The sequence below is a fragment of the Trichosurus vulpecula genome, chromosome 4 (assembly GCF_011100635.1).
Source record: "Trichosurus vulpecula isolate mTriVul1 chromosome 4, mTriVul1.pri, whole genome shotgun sequence".
Taxonomy (NCBI): domain Eukaryota; kingdom Metazoa; phylum Chordata; class Mammalia; order Diprotodontia; family Phalangeridae; genus Trichosurus; species Trichosurus vulpecula.
Window position 1 is genome coordinate 2,927,200 of NC_050576.1, and position 13,338 is coordinate 2,940,537.

Consider the following 13,338-nt stretch of genomic DNA (forward strand, 5'->3'; position numbering starts at 1 on the left):
GAGCTGATGCTACTGACAGCTGCTCTAGTAGTCACAGAACTCAGCCCTGTCAGAGTCATGGTCCCCTCTGGGGTTTTGGGTCCAATGGTGGGGGCCACATAGTGGGAGGGATGCTCAGAAGACAAGAGTCAAGAGGGGCTGGGTTAAGGTCCCATCTCTGCAGTGTACTGGCTGTGTGGTCTGGGAGAGCTCCTCCTGGAACCTCTGTTTGAGGAGGGGTCTAGATTACATCCATCCTACTCACTCCCCTGGCTCTCTTCCTGGCCCTCAGGGCTTTTCCTCGAGGTCAGAATGGTGGGGGGAGGAGGAGGGCTGCCTTCTCTTCCAGCCCCAACTCTCAGCTCCTTTTAATGTACTGCTCATCCTTATTGGAATGTAAGCTCCTGAGGGCTGGGACTGTCTTTCTTTTAGGTGGTATTGCTTTCCCAGCACTTAGCACAGTGCCTGACACACACGTCAGCACTTTATCACTGCTTGGTCACTTGAATCGACAGTGCTCTGGACAACTCTCTCAAGCTAAGTTTCAGAGAAGGTGCCCACCTGCCTTGGTGGAGAGAATGATCTCAGCTGGGAATTCCCTATAGTGGCCATTGAAAATACAGCATGCATTTCTATAGTACTATAAGGCTTGCAAAGAGCTTTACATAACTTAAATTACTGCATTCAGTCTTCACAACCACCCTGGGAGGGGGAGGCAATTATGTTCCCCATTTTACAGATATAGAAACTGAGGATGAGGCAGTTTAAGTGACTTGTCCAGAGGCCAGATTGGAACTCAGGTGCCATCACTCTATCCACTTGGGAATTACTATGTGCTTTATGTGCATTCACACACACACGGGTTGTCATGTAATATTTTCTCTGTGACACATAAAAGCCCAGAAACCCTTTCTTCAAGCCTTCCCTCTCCCTGATGGAATCTGTCTCTTTTAGCCCCATCTTATTCCTTCTCCCTGACCTGAGCCCCTCAGGCATCCTCAGTAACAACCCACAGCGTTCCTCAGAGGTTTCTAGCATGAGCTTTTATCTGGCAGCTATGGCACGTCTTATCAAAGAACCCTCTTTGCCAAGCATGTCTGTGTGTTTTCTCATTGAGCCTCATGGCACTCCCATGAGGTAGGTCATACTGGTGTTATTATTGTCATTTGACTGAAGGAGAAACTGAGGTTTGGTTAAGAGACCCACTGTAAGAAAGGCAGGAAGGGGCCGGGTGATGAAGGCTTTAAAAGCAAGAAGGAGGGATCTACATTTTATTCTGGGTCGGTAGGGTCTCCCTAAGATAGAAATGATCTAGGTATTAGATTTTTATATGGAATAAAAGCCTAATTTTTGTCTTGAGAGTTGAGGACATTTCTTCTAAATACACCACTGTGTTAGAATTGTTTATTTGGAAATGGAAAGACTTTCCAGTTCCTTTGAGTTGTCCATGTTTGATCATGTGTTCTAACCCTTGCGGCCATTCAAATCATTTATGGCAGAAAAATGGAACTTGGCTCAGGTTTGTGGCTGGAAAGGACTGTGTGGGCCTTAGCTCTTGTAAACCAACCACCTGATATGAGTGAAAAAACCAGGAATTAATCTGATCATTATCTCAAGTACGAAGACAAAATGTCCAATCCAAAGCAGTATTATTGTCACAAAGTCCCATGCATCAGGAAAATGGAAGGGGGTAGGTCATGACGGAAAACTGTCAAAGGCGGGTGACCTCACCAGGACTGCCAGGGAAGTGCTGGAAGCCTCAGCCACATTTCAGCACCATCAGTCTCATCCTTCCTCTTCTCTGGGCACAAACCATTTCCACCTCCAGGGCAAGCTGGGTCTGATCCGAAATGACACTGGGAGAAGCTGGTTAATTGTTTATCCTGTGCCTTTTTCCTTTGCTTCTTTTTCTTACCTTTTATGTTGAAGCCAAAGAGAGTATATCTCATTAGGATTTTCTTTTCAGGTGAGTTCCTTTTCCTGTTCTCCAAGGAGGTATCTGCAGGACAGCAGAGAAACACAATATCAATGTTCTGGCTAGTACCAAGACAGAAGAACGCTTTTAGGAATTGTTATTATTATTATTATTAATAATAATAGCTAATGCTCACATAGCACTTACCATGTGCCAGGCGCTTTTACCCTGGGGAGTAGGTGCTGTTATGAACTCCATTTTACAGATGAAGAAACTGAGGCAAACAGGGGTTAAGTGACCTGCCCAATGTTACACAGCTAGTAAATATCTGAGGCTGGATTTGAACTCAGATCTTCCTGACTCTGGGCCTAATGCTCAAGTGGCCATGCGGTGTAATGGATAGGGAATGGATAGGGAAGAGAAACTCAGGTTTCAAATTGTACTCCTGACACATCCTAGCTTTGTATGAGCTTGGGCAACCACTTAACTTCTCAGTGTCCTGGGTGATAGACTCTCAAAGACTCTCAGTGCCTCTGTGGATAGAGTTACCATACTGGGAGTTCCTTAAGTGTATTGGATGAAACCACAGGTCTGGAACAAAAGGGGAAAAGAAGTAGTTTTGTGAGTTGTGATGCCTCCTTTCAACCTCAAATGGAGTTAGAGAAAAATCATCAGAGAAATGGTATATAGAAGAAAAAAGCCATCAGAGAGAGCTGGATAGTTAAGTCCCCAGGAGGCCCCAAAGCTCGACCTTGGGGGGTTTCTAAGGAATCATGTATCGATGCAGATTCACATTAGAGAAGTCACTGAGATGGTCTTTGTCACTGAGCAGCTTGCCTGGTCAAGGCCATTCCACATGGAATCCTAGGAACAGAGCCAAGAGGGAGGTAACTCAGGTGGAAGACGGCACACCTCGGCTCTAGGATCACTTAGCATGTCGTGCCTTTGCATTCCCTATGGTGCCTGGAGGGGGACAGGCCAGTGGGACATGATGACCCCAGCATGGAGGACGCAGGGAACTCCAGAAAGAGAATGAGGGGAAGGTAGGAAAGCGGATGGAACCGCTGGATGTTTGCTGGTTCTCCAGCTTGGTGTCGTCCTGCCTTGAGTCATGGTGGGCCCCCAAGCCAAACCCAAAGTCCAAAGCCCAAACCCATCGCTAGTTCCATCTGAGTTCTTCTAAAATGGAATGGTGGCCGAGGGACTGATCAGAGAAGAATCGAGGGGTCCCAGGGAGAAGATCAAGTTGCTGAGAAGGAAGTGGGTGGTTATCATTGAGGCTCTTCATTGAGTTGTAGCTCAACAGAAAATGCACAGATTAAGTACCTGTCTCTGCACCACCGTGTCTCTGCATTCCCCCTTTCATTCACAAAGCTGCTACCTTCCTCTCGCCTCTCACCTGGGCCATTGAAGCCGCCTCCTCGGGGCCTCCCGGCCTCCTGGCCTCTCTTCTCCCCATTCCAGTCCATCCTACCTATTGCTGCCAAAGTCAATTTTCCTTAAACACTCTTGATGTGTGGCTGTTTATCGCCTGAAGGATAATGTAGAAACTCCTCGGTGGAACTTGTACAAAGCAAGCCCCTGCAGCCTGGCCGCAGCCTGTCTTTTCATCCCTGTTGGTTTCTCACCCCCTACCTGCCCTCCCCCCCAAGTTGTGTCTTTGTAATGGCCATCCCTCGTGCCTCGAAGGCTGCTCCTCCCTGCCTTCACCTCCTAGAAAGGACCCTCTTCCTTTAAGACTCAGCCCAAGCACCATCTAACATCTAGTGCCTCTCCTCCCAACCCCTCTTGTACTGAACATCTTTGGACATACTGGTATTTATTCCCCTTGGATTTGTGCGGACTGTGTTCCTGTGTGCGCTTCTCTCCCCCACTAGAGTGGAAGCGGCTCATGAGTACGGATTGTTTTCTTCTTTACACTCCACGTCTGGTATCTAGTGCCCATCAACGAAATGATGGATGGGTTGGCTGGCGGTCAGGCCTTGTGACTACAGAGACAAAAAACAGAAACAGTTCGGGCCCTCAGGGAGCTTTCACACTGCTGCGGGAACCTAGATCCTTCAGCTTGGAAACAGAGCTCCCAGGCATCAGAGGGCCCTTCCCAAAGCCTTATTGGCTTGGACTGGAATCAAGGAACAGTGCCTGCCTTCGGGGAGCTTCCACAGAAGGAGCACAGTCTGTGCAGAAACGAGTGAAAACAAGGTTTGTGCCAAGTGTGGGATCCAGGAAGAGGGCACTAACCATTGGGGGAGGGGCAAAGAACATGACAAGGTCTCCTGCAGGAAGTGCTGCCTGAGCTGACCCCGGGGAGATAGAGGAAGAGAAGCCTGAGAAGCCAAATGGGGCAGGGACAGGGCTCCAGGCATGTCTCACATTGGAGGCGGGAGATGGGATGGGTCTGTGAGGAAGTAAGGGGCAGAAAGGCAGGCCCCTGGGGGATGGGAGGGAGGGAGGGAAGAAAGGAGAGAGGGAGGAAAAAAGGGAGGAAGAAAGAAAGGGAGGGAGGGGAAGAAGGAGGAAGGAAGAAAGGAAGAGAGGGAGGAAAAAAGGGAGGAAGAAAGGAAGAGAGGGAGGAAGAAAGAAGGAAGAGAGGGAGGGAGGGAAGAAAGGAAGGAGGAAGGAAGAAAGGAAGAGAGGGAGGAAGAAAGAAGGAAGAGGAGGGAGAGAGGAAGGAGGGAGGGAGGAAGGAGGAAGGAAGGAAGAAAGAGAGGGAGGAGCAAACATTTGTTAACAGCCTTCTGGTAAGTATCATATCATTTGATCCTCACAACAAATGGGAGGAAGTCCTGTTATTTTCCCTATTAAACAGTTGAGGGCACTGAGGCAGGTAGAGTGTGAAGTGACAGGCCCAGGGTCACTTAGTGAGCAAATGTCTGAGGCTGGATTTGAACTTGGGTCCTCTGGACTCTGTGCTCTCTCCCTGGCCTGCCTTGACGTGAGAGGGGGAGGGTGAGCGGCGCTGTCAACGGTGTGTTCTGCAGGAGTTTGTCCTTCATTGATTCTGGTGCCTGCCTGTGGATGCTTTGCCCAGGCTCCAGGGTGAGAGAGATCTCAATCTGTAATCAATGATGCTGAGCGAGGAAGGGCACGTTCTCCAAACACCCCTGGAGCCCAAGAACTGAGACTGGGCCTGTGATTTCATTGGCACGGAGCATTCCAGGAGGGGGAAACTCCCTCTACTGATGAAGATCAGTGCCTTCTCTGCGCCTGCAGGCTCAGAGTGCTGCCCAGAGGACTGAGGGTGGCAGGCAACACGTGGCCCCGACAGGACTCACCCCGGGTCTTGCGGGGGCCAAAGCCAGCTCTGTCTCCACTGCTCCACTCTGTCCAGCCAAAATTTCAAAATAAAAATCGTCTACATACTGATATCTGGGAGGCAGCAGGGCCTCTCTCTATCGATGTGTGTATATAGGTGCACGTGCAAGTGTATGTACACATGCAGAAACACATAGATACATACACATAAGTATTTGTGCACACATGTGCACGCATGTATACATGCACAAGCACATGTGTGTGCATGTACCTGCATGCATATCTGGATATAAGGTATGTAAGTGCACTTTCTCATACATGACCCGTTTGCAATGCAATGTCATCCATCACACACAAGTGTACCAGCATACATGTAATAGCTAATGTCTTAGTTCGTTATCTTGGCGTTATTCTTATCTCCGGTCTTTACAACCCAGTCTTGTGCAGTTCAGGCTCCTTCCCAAAGTACACCCCCATCTTTTAATGAACAGTGTTTCAACAATTCGGCTAGCAGCTGCTGTGGGGGTGAAAGACCAACACAAGCCCAACAGCAAGAACGCTGCCAGCATGGGCTCTTTTGATCTGCTTTACTAAGGAAAGCAACGTTAAGGGGTTAACAATTTTACTTTAATCTAGCATACAGACATCATTCACTTAGTTCAGGGGAAAAAGCCAGCACCCTGAACTTCAGAGCAAATACAGACAAATTAGAAACATACGTTATAAACAGACCAAATACAATTCATAGTGTTAAACCCTGAAAGTTTAGTTGAAGGAGGCAAACAAGCTAGGTGATAGAAAAATCCATGTTGTTTATTATTTTCCCTTAAAGCATAGCTAAACTAGCTTACTTGTATGTACAAGGAGTCAGAGTATAAGCTCTGGCTGTCTGAACAAAGGAATGAGAAAACTTATATATGTTATTTTTAGCAGACCCAGCAAGCCTGTGTTACCTCACCTCCATGACCCCCATGTATATTTAAGAAGAAAATTTTTCCTCAATGGAATAGATTTGTAAATACAATAAGATAAGAGTGTTGACGAGGGTCAGTTGAAACTGCAACCCAGCGTTTCTGTGTTTCATTAACATTCCATAGCATAGTATATGCCCGTAGAATATTAAGCGAGGTCGTCTCTTGGGATTAGGGTCTCATCTTTTAATGGCTAACAGGGGAAAGCATGTTCTTAGGTCAGCCAGATCTGGCCTCGTTGACAGAGAAAAGATATTCTCTGAGCAAACTTTAGAGAACAAAGAAGCCCAGGTCCAGCTGATCATTAATTCAGGCCCTGGCCCTTGATTGAAATTACAAAAATGATATAAAATGTTCCACAATAGTTACCAAGAAACCATCAACATCTGAGTTCAGGAGCCAGGGAGCTCATAACGAGGGCTGGCCCACAGTCATGCACCACTCCTCCTGTGGCTCAGAGCCCCAAGGGAGAACGCCAACCTCTAGGTTTGTATATCTCGTTCAGGGTCAAAGGTGAATCACACATGCTACTCGCCCACGTGACCTAAAAGTGTCACAAAAATGAGACTTAAACCCACGTGGTCTAAAAGCCTCTGATGTCACAGACATGTCACTCAAACCCATGTAAACTAGGCTTTTCTTTGAGGCAAGGAGGTCATCAAAGACTCCTAGTTTAAACAAGGAAACAAAGGCCAAACTCTTCAAGGGCACTTGGTTGAATAAGTGTTAAAAGTCCATCTTAATTACCAATGCAACGGTCAGGGCTGTCCTTCAATGGGATCAATTCCGTGGCCATTTTCTGTACATGATGAATAAGGCCCAGTGGGTCTGTGTCTGGTGGAGGGGATGCACCAGAAGAACTAGAGGACACTGGAGCCAAAGCCTTATCTTGCTCTAACCTGCAGCCCTGGAAAGTGGGTGGGGCTTCTCTTCCTCCCCTTCCTCAGGGGAACCATCTCAGAGCCTCCCCTCTGGAGAGAGGGGGCTAGGAGTGGACAGAGAATCTGAATCTGAATTGATTGATGACTCTGCTCCTCTCTTCCTTCATCTGGCTTTTCTCCTCCATGTGGCTTCTCCCCCTTGTTTGATGGATGCTCTCCCTCCCTACCTCCCCCTTGTAGAATCCCAAGCTCCTCTGCAGGCACAGCTCAGGGGCTTCCTCCTACTGAGACCCTTCTAAATCCATAAGCTCTAGGCTTGTTCCATCTTGACATCACTTTGCACTGTCTTGTAAATGTGTATTTTGTATTTCCTTATCGGGCTCCGATGGAGTGTTGGTCTCCCAGCCCCCACACCAGTGGACTGGAGGGTTCTTGAAGGCAGGTCCTAACTTCATTTTGGCCTTCCTATCTCAAACACCTTGCATGTTTTCTACATCCTTCTAAGAATCCTCTGGATTGGAACTCTGAGAGCCCATGGATCGAGAAGTGGATTGCAGGAAGGCTTGGGTTGGAGTCCTTCCTCTGACACATATTGGCTATAGGACAATCTGCAGGTGCTCAGGAGCCAGCTCTCTGAGATTCCAGTTCACTGGCTAGTGGTGATCTGCATCAGAGGAGAGAGTTTCCATGTTAGGGAATTTTCTCTCTCTCTCTCTCTCTCTCTCTCTCTCTCTCTCTCTCTCTCTCTCTCTCTCTCTCTCTCTCACACACACACACACACACACACAGCACCTAAAAAACCAAACATGGTGCACTTGCACTCTTTATCAAGGGCAATCTTTTCCTCCCTGTGCAGAACTAGGAGATGTTTGCTAATCGCAAGTTCAAATGGCAGCTGATGAAATGCTGTGCTGACCAACCTTGGTCCTTACATGTCGTATTAAAAAAGTGACAATTCTCCTAGTGACTGAAGAAACAAGGGAATCTTCAGCCTGCAGAAAAGAACACTTGGATGGGACGCGGTGTCCATAGGACATGAGATCCGTCTTCACAGCATTGAAAGGTTGTTTTTAAAAAAGAGGTTAGACTGTTCTGTTTGCCTTCAAGGGGCAGAGCTGGGAACAGAAGTTTGATGTAAAGAAAACATTCCTAACTCACCATTCCAGTTTGTTTTAGAGTCAAACGGGCTTCTTGTCAGGGATATTCTATGAATGAATGAATATGCATTGATTAAGTACCTACAACATGCCATGCATGCACTGCACCAAGTACTAGGGACATATGAAGAGAAAACTGCAGCGTCCCTGCTCTCAAGGAGCTGCCATTCTAATTCGGGGGTAATGCCTCTAGGAAAGGTCTGCTGCTGGGCAGAGGGAAAGGCCCCAGGATTCTTAGGGTCCCACAGCCGAACAGATGGCAGTACAGCTTCCTTACTGCTTTTTCTATGAAACTTCTATGGAGAAATGGGGTTGGCCGTCCAAAGAACCAGCCAACCGATGGGCTCTGGAGCTTATCTCACTCTCAAGTTGAAAACTAAGTGCAACTTCTGCGTGGGACATTGGTAGCCTCCCCGGCCCCGCCCCCATGTCATGCTATTTAGGCAGCTCAGACATGCCCTCACAACTCCTACCATCTGAGAAAAATCAGCCCATTTCCTTTAGAATGCCATCCACGTTCATTTGCCATAATTAATGCTTCTTTAGGTCTTCATCGAATGGAAGACAGCTTAAGTTAGTGAATGATTCTCATTGAAAGCATTTATGGGGCACTCTCACCACCCTCACTTCCTTCAGTCTAAATCCTTCTCCCCTCCCTTTGTCAGGGGAGTTAGGCTTTTCTCTCTCAGTTTCCTGTGGGCTTTTTGATCATGATAAATAGTGTTACTGGTGTTCTGAAGAAGCAGCAGGATATAGTGGCTGGAGGGCTGACCTTGGAGTCAAGAGCCCTGGCTTGGGAGTCAGAAGCCCTGGGTTCAAATCCTCCTCTGGGCTTTATTGGTTGAGTGGCCATGGATAAGTCACTAAAAAGATGCTTGGTGTCCTCTTCTGTAAAATGAGAATCTTGGTCTTGATAGCCTCAGAGGTCCCTTCCAGTTCTCACCTTGTGATACCATGATTTTTGAGGAGTGGAGTGAGATAGAAGAAAACAAAGAAGGGACAGGGGAGAGATGTAGGGGCTTGAGTCCTGACCTCATAGTGTAAGACAGATACTGCTGATGTGGTCACACATAGTAGGTACATGGCATTGTGTAATTATAAAACTAATAAAGTGTCATACGAGCCATTCTGTCTTTCTGTACACACATCACATATATGTACACATGCATACCACACATTATATACATGTGGACATGGGCATGCATGTATACACATATGTAGTAAAGGACTACTGAGATAATTATAGACTTCACATGGGAATTAGGGGGAGACAGGGCAGGCAGCCCTGTGCAGAGCTGAGAGGTTGGTTCAGGAGTGAGAAGATTTGGCTTCGGATCTTGGCTGACACAGAAGCTGGAGTGTGTCCTTGGGCAATCTCCTTAATATTTCAGCATCCAGGATGTCTCATGTAAACAACCAGTGGCCTTCCCTCCCTCATAAGATTTTTCTGTAGAAAGCATTTTGTTAACCTTAAAGTCTCTATAAATCTGAGTCATTGGTATTATTTTGGTGGGACCAGGGGATGAGGGGAAACAGCTCTCTCTCCTGATCCTGACCCTGGCAAGAGCCAGGCAGCTCATTCATTCTGGGCACGGCATTGTTGAGTTGGCTCACTTCCCCACCTTGTGCTCTGGGTCTAGACTGTCACTTTATTGCCCTTCCATGGTGCAGAAGCAATTTTTCGGGACTGGTGCTGAGCGGGTGCCAGGCTGGTGCCCTGCATTTCATCAGGTGCCATTAATCCCCTGCCCAGGGAGACTGGAGAAGGGAGAGAAGGAAACATCCTTTTCATTCTGCAGAGAGCTTTTGAATAAAAGTAGGGTTGCAGAAAGAGCCTCAGGCTAGCATGTCAGGGCTGCCTGCCACCAGGATGGGTCTTGGGCACAGAAACTCTGCCAGAGAGAGGAATAACAAAGCTCATCTGGAAGCCAACTTGACTTTTATGTTCCTGAATTGGTGGTGTTTATGACCGAGCTAATTAAAAAACAAAAATTCAAATAGCATTTTCAGGCTGCTGGCCTTTACTTGGCTTTCTCTACTTTAGGCTTAAATGAGAGTTCATTAGCACTCGTTATTCATTTCTTCAATGGAGGGGAAATCTTGATAATGTCTTAAATCCTGCTGAGGACTTATTTGCATGAAGGTCTTCATTGTGCTGAGTGGCTGCTTGGCCTTTTCCTTATCTTCAAGGTCCTGTTAGGAAATTCCTTATGGGACAATTGTTTGTTCACCAGCCAAAAGCTGGAATCATATCCTCAGCTGGTGTTGCCAGGAGCCAAGGAGAAGTAATCATATGTCCTGCTCCATGAGTGATAGCTTCAAAAGGGCCGAGTTTACCGAGGTCATAAATGGACATATTGATTGTCAAGACAACAAAGGCGATGCCATAAAAGAAGAGAAAATAATCTACGTGTTGCTGACTAAAGCCACCCAAAACAACGATTAGGATCATCACGGTGATTCTTAGACCTTAAAAGGAACTTGGCTCATCAGGAACCGTCTGTTCAGTCTTTGGTTTCCCCTTCTAGCTTTGTGGTGGGATGCCGTCCATTAGAAAGGAGCCACAGCCATCCTTTGCCCCTGTGGTGTTTGCTCAGAAGGAGATTCTGGTCCACTGGAGCCTTTCCTCCACATCTTGGCTTGTCTGGATAATGGCAGCCATCCTGTTTTAATGGGATGCCCTCATGACCACCTCCTGTGGAGAACTAGTGGGCAGCTCATTGCAGTGACAGACAGATGGACAAGCCGGCTGTCATTTTTGGCCATGAGATTGTTCCTGCTGACTCTCCCTTGCTGACGTTGGGAGACATGCGGAATGTGCCTTAGGTAAGCAGGTTTCCATGCTACCCATCTTCCAACCATCTGCATGGCTGCACACCTTGGTTCCTGGCACCATTTTGGTGGGTGTGTCCAAGAGTCTCTGAAGTGAAGCTATCCTTAATGTTCAGAGGCAGCACAGGGCACAGTGGGATGGGGGGCCAAGGAGACTGATGAGAGAGGCAAGCTATCTTACTGAACAATAACCAAAAAGTGGACTGAGGAAAAGAGGCTAGAAAATAACCAATCAGAAGCACTTACCATGTGGGAGGCCCTAGGCATACAAAAGCCAAAGTGAAATAAGTTCTGGCCTTAAGGATCTTACATTCATGGTAGAAATGGCACCGAATACATACAAGATGAACAGAAAATGGTTTGTGGATAGTGGGTGTCCCTAGCATCTGAGGGGACCAAGAAAGCCTTCATGAAGAAGATGACCTGCAAGCTGAATCTTAAAGAAAATCAGAGATTGCAAGAAGCAAAGGTGAGGAGGGAGTGCATTCCAGGCATGGGGCACTGCTAGTGCAAAGACCAGAGTGGGGAGATGGACTGCTCTAGGTGGAGGAGCAAGTAGGGAAGAATGGCTGGTACCCAGTATGGGCCCTGGAAGGAGAGAGGGAGTGTCAGAGGTCATATCTGAACCCAGGTCTTCCTTCCGTATTCATTAATTTGGCCAACAAGAATTTATTAAGCACCTACTGGATTCTAGGGATTGTAGTAGGTATTGGGAATGGAAATACAAAAGCCCCAAATCATGTCTGATGGTAAGGAAGCTTCCATTCTGGAGGGGGCACACCCTGTGCCCTGCAAACCTCAGCGCTCTACGCAAGCGCTCATCGTTGCTGGTTAGAGAAGTAAATACAAAATAGATACAGTTTAAATCGGACTAGCTTCCCCAGGCAAGGAGGGAGGACCAGGATGATGGAGACGAGCCTCACGTTGGGCACAGGATGGGAGGCTGTCCCACACAGCCGACCGCCTGGGCAGCCTCTCAGGCTTTCAACTCAGTCTCTTCAAAATGTGGCATTATGAGGATTGTTCCGGCAAACGGGGGAGACAACAAAGAGTGGTCACATGGAGCCAGGGTGCGACGTGCCGCCCGTAACCAGGCAACCAGCGAAGCTGTCTGGGCAGGAGTCTGCAGCCAATTGTGGGAGGCTGAGGGTGGGGGGGGTGGGGGGGTACATTCAGCTGCTCACACGGTGGTCTTCCCAACCTCCACCCTCACCACAGGAAATAACGGCCGGTGAGCAGGCAAATAAGGGGCTAAGCTGCAGGGCGTGCATGGAATTTTGGGTAGGCATGACATCTGTGTCAAACCTGGACCCAGTGGAGTCCCTGTGCCTCGGGGTGGGCTGCGGTCCTCTCCCGCCCCTCTGCTCTTGTGAGTTTGCTCGGTTCTGGCCTCTCAGGTTTATCCCAGAACAGTCTTACCTTCGCCAGCGCACAGGGTGCCAAGCCCCCTGGCAGGTTGTGAGTCTGGGGGTTGAGGGGAGCTCGTTAGAAACCAGAATGTAAGAAGTAGGAGTCAGGACGAGCTGAGTGCAGCTGTATGACCCTAGGCAAGTCATTTAACCTCACCGTGCCTCAGTTTCCATATCTGTGAAATGAAATGATAACAGCACCTAGGGTTGTCATCAGGATCAAACTGGGAGGTATGTGTGTGTGTGTATGCACATATATACACGATCTCATTTTTAATATATACATATTTATATATATAATAGATACATATGTAGATGAATATATTTGCTTATATTTATATTTAAAATAACTAAATTATTTTAATGATGATTGAATTGTTTAAATTAAATATGTAATACATACACACATATACACATATGTTTTATATGTGTGTGTGTGTGTGTGTGTGTACACAAAAATAGGTGCTTTGCAAATGTTAAAACATTCTATGTACTTGCAGGAATGTTAATACTGAGACTACATCATTCTAGGGTGGACGCTGGTGACTTTTTCAAAGGTGCCTTCCCCTTTGGCACCCTGAGGCCAACTTGGGAGGGGGGAGGGTGGTGATGATGCTGTTGATGATAGAGGAGCTGGGATCAGAGCTCACTCCAACTTCTCACTCTTGGAACTGGTGGTTGGGAGGGAAGTCAGTGCCAGGAGCTGGTTCAAAGACCGAGGACAATTGGCTTTCAGATCACATTCAGCATTCAGGCTAGAGGGTAGCCAAGACCAGTTTTAAGAGCTTTTCAACAAAGTTTGCAACAAAAGGGATGTTCTTGTCAACCTCTGCCTTTGAGTTTGCCAGTGTTTGTTGAATTTTGTACACTACCTTAAATTTTCCCTTTTGTACAATTGAAACATTTTTAATGCTTCCCAAACCTGGCATCTCCATTAAT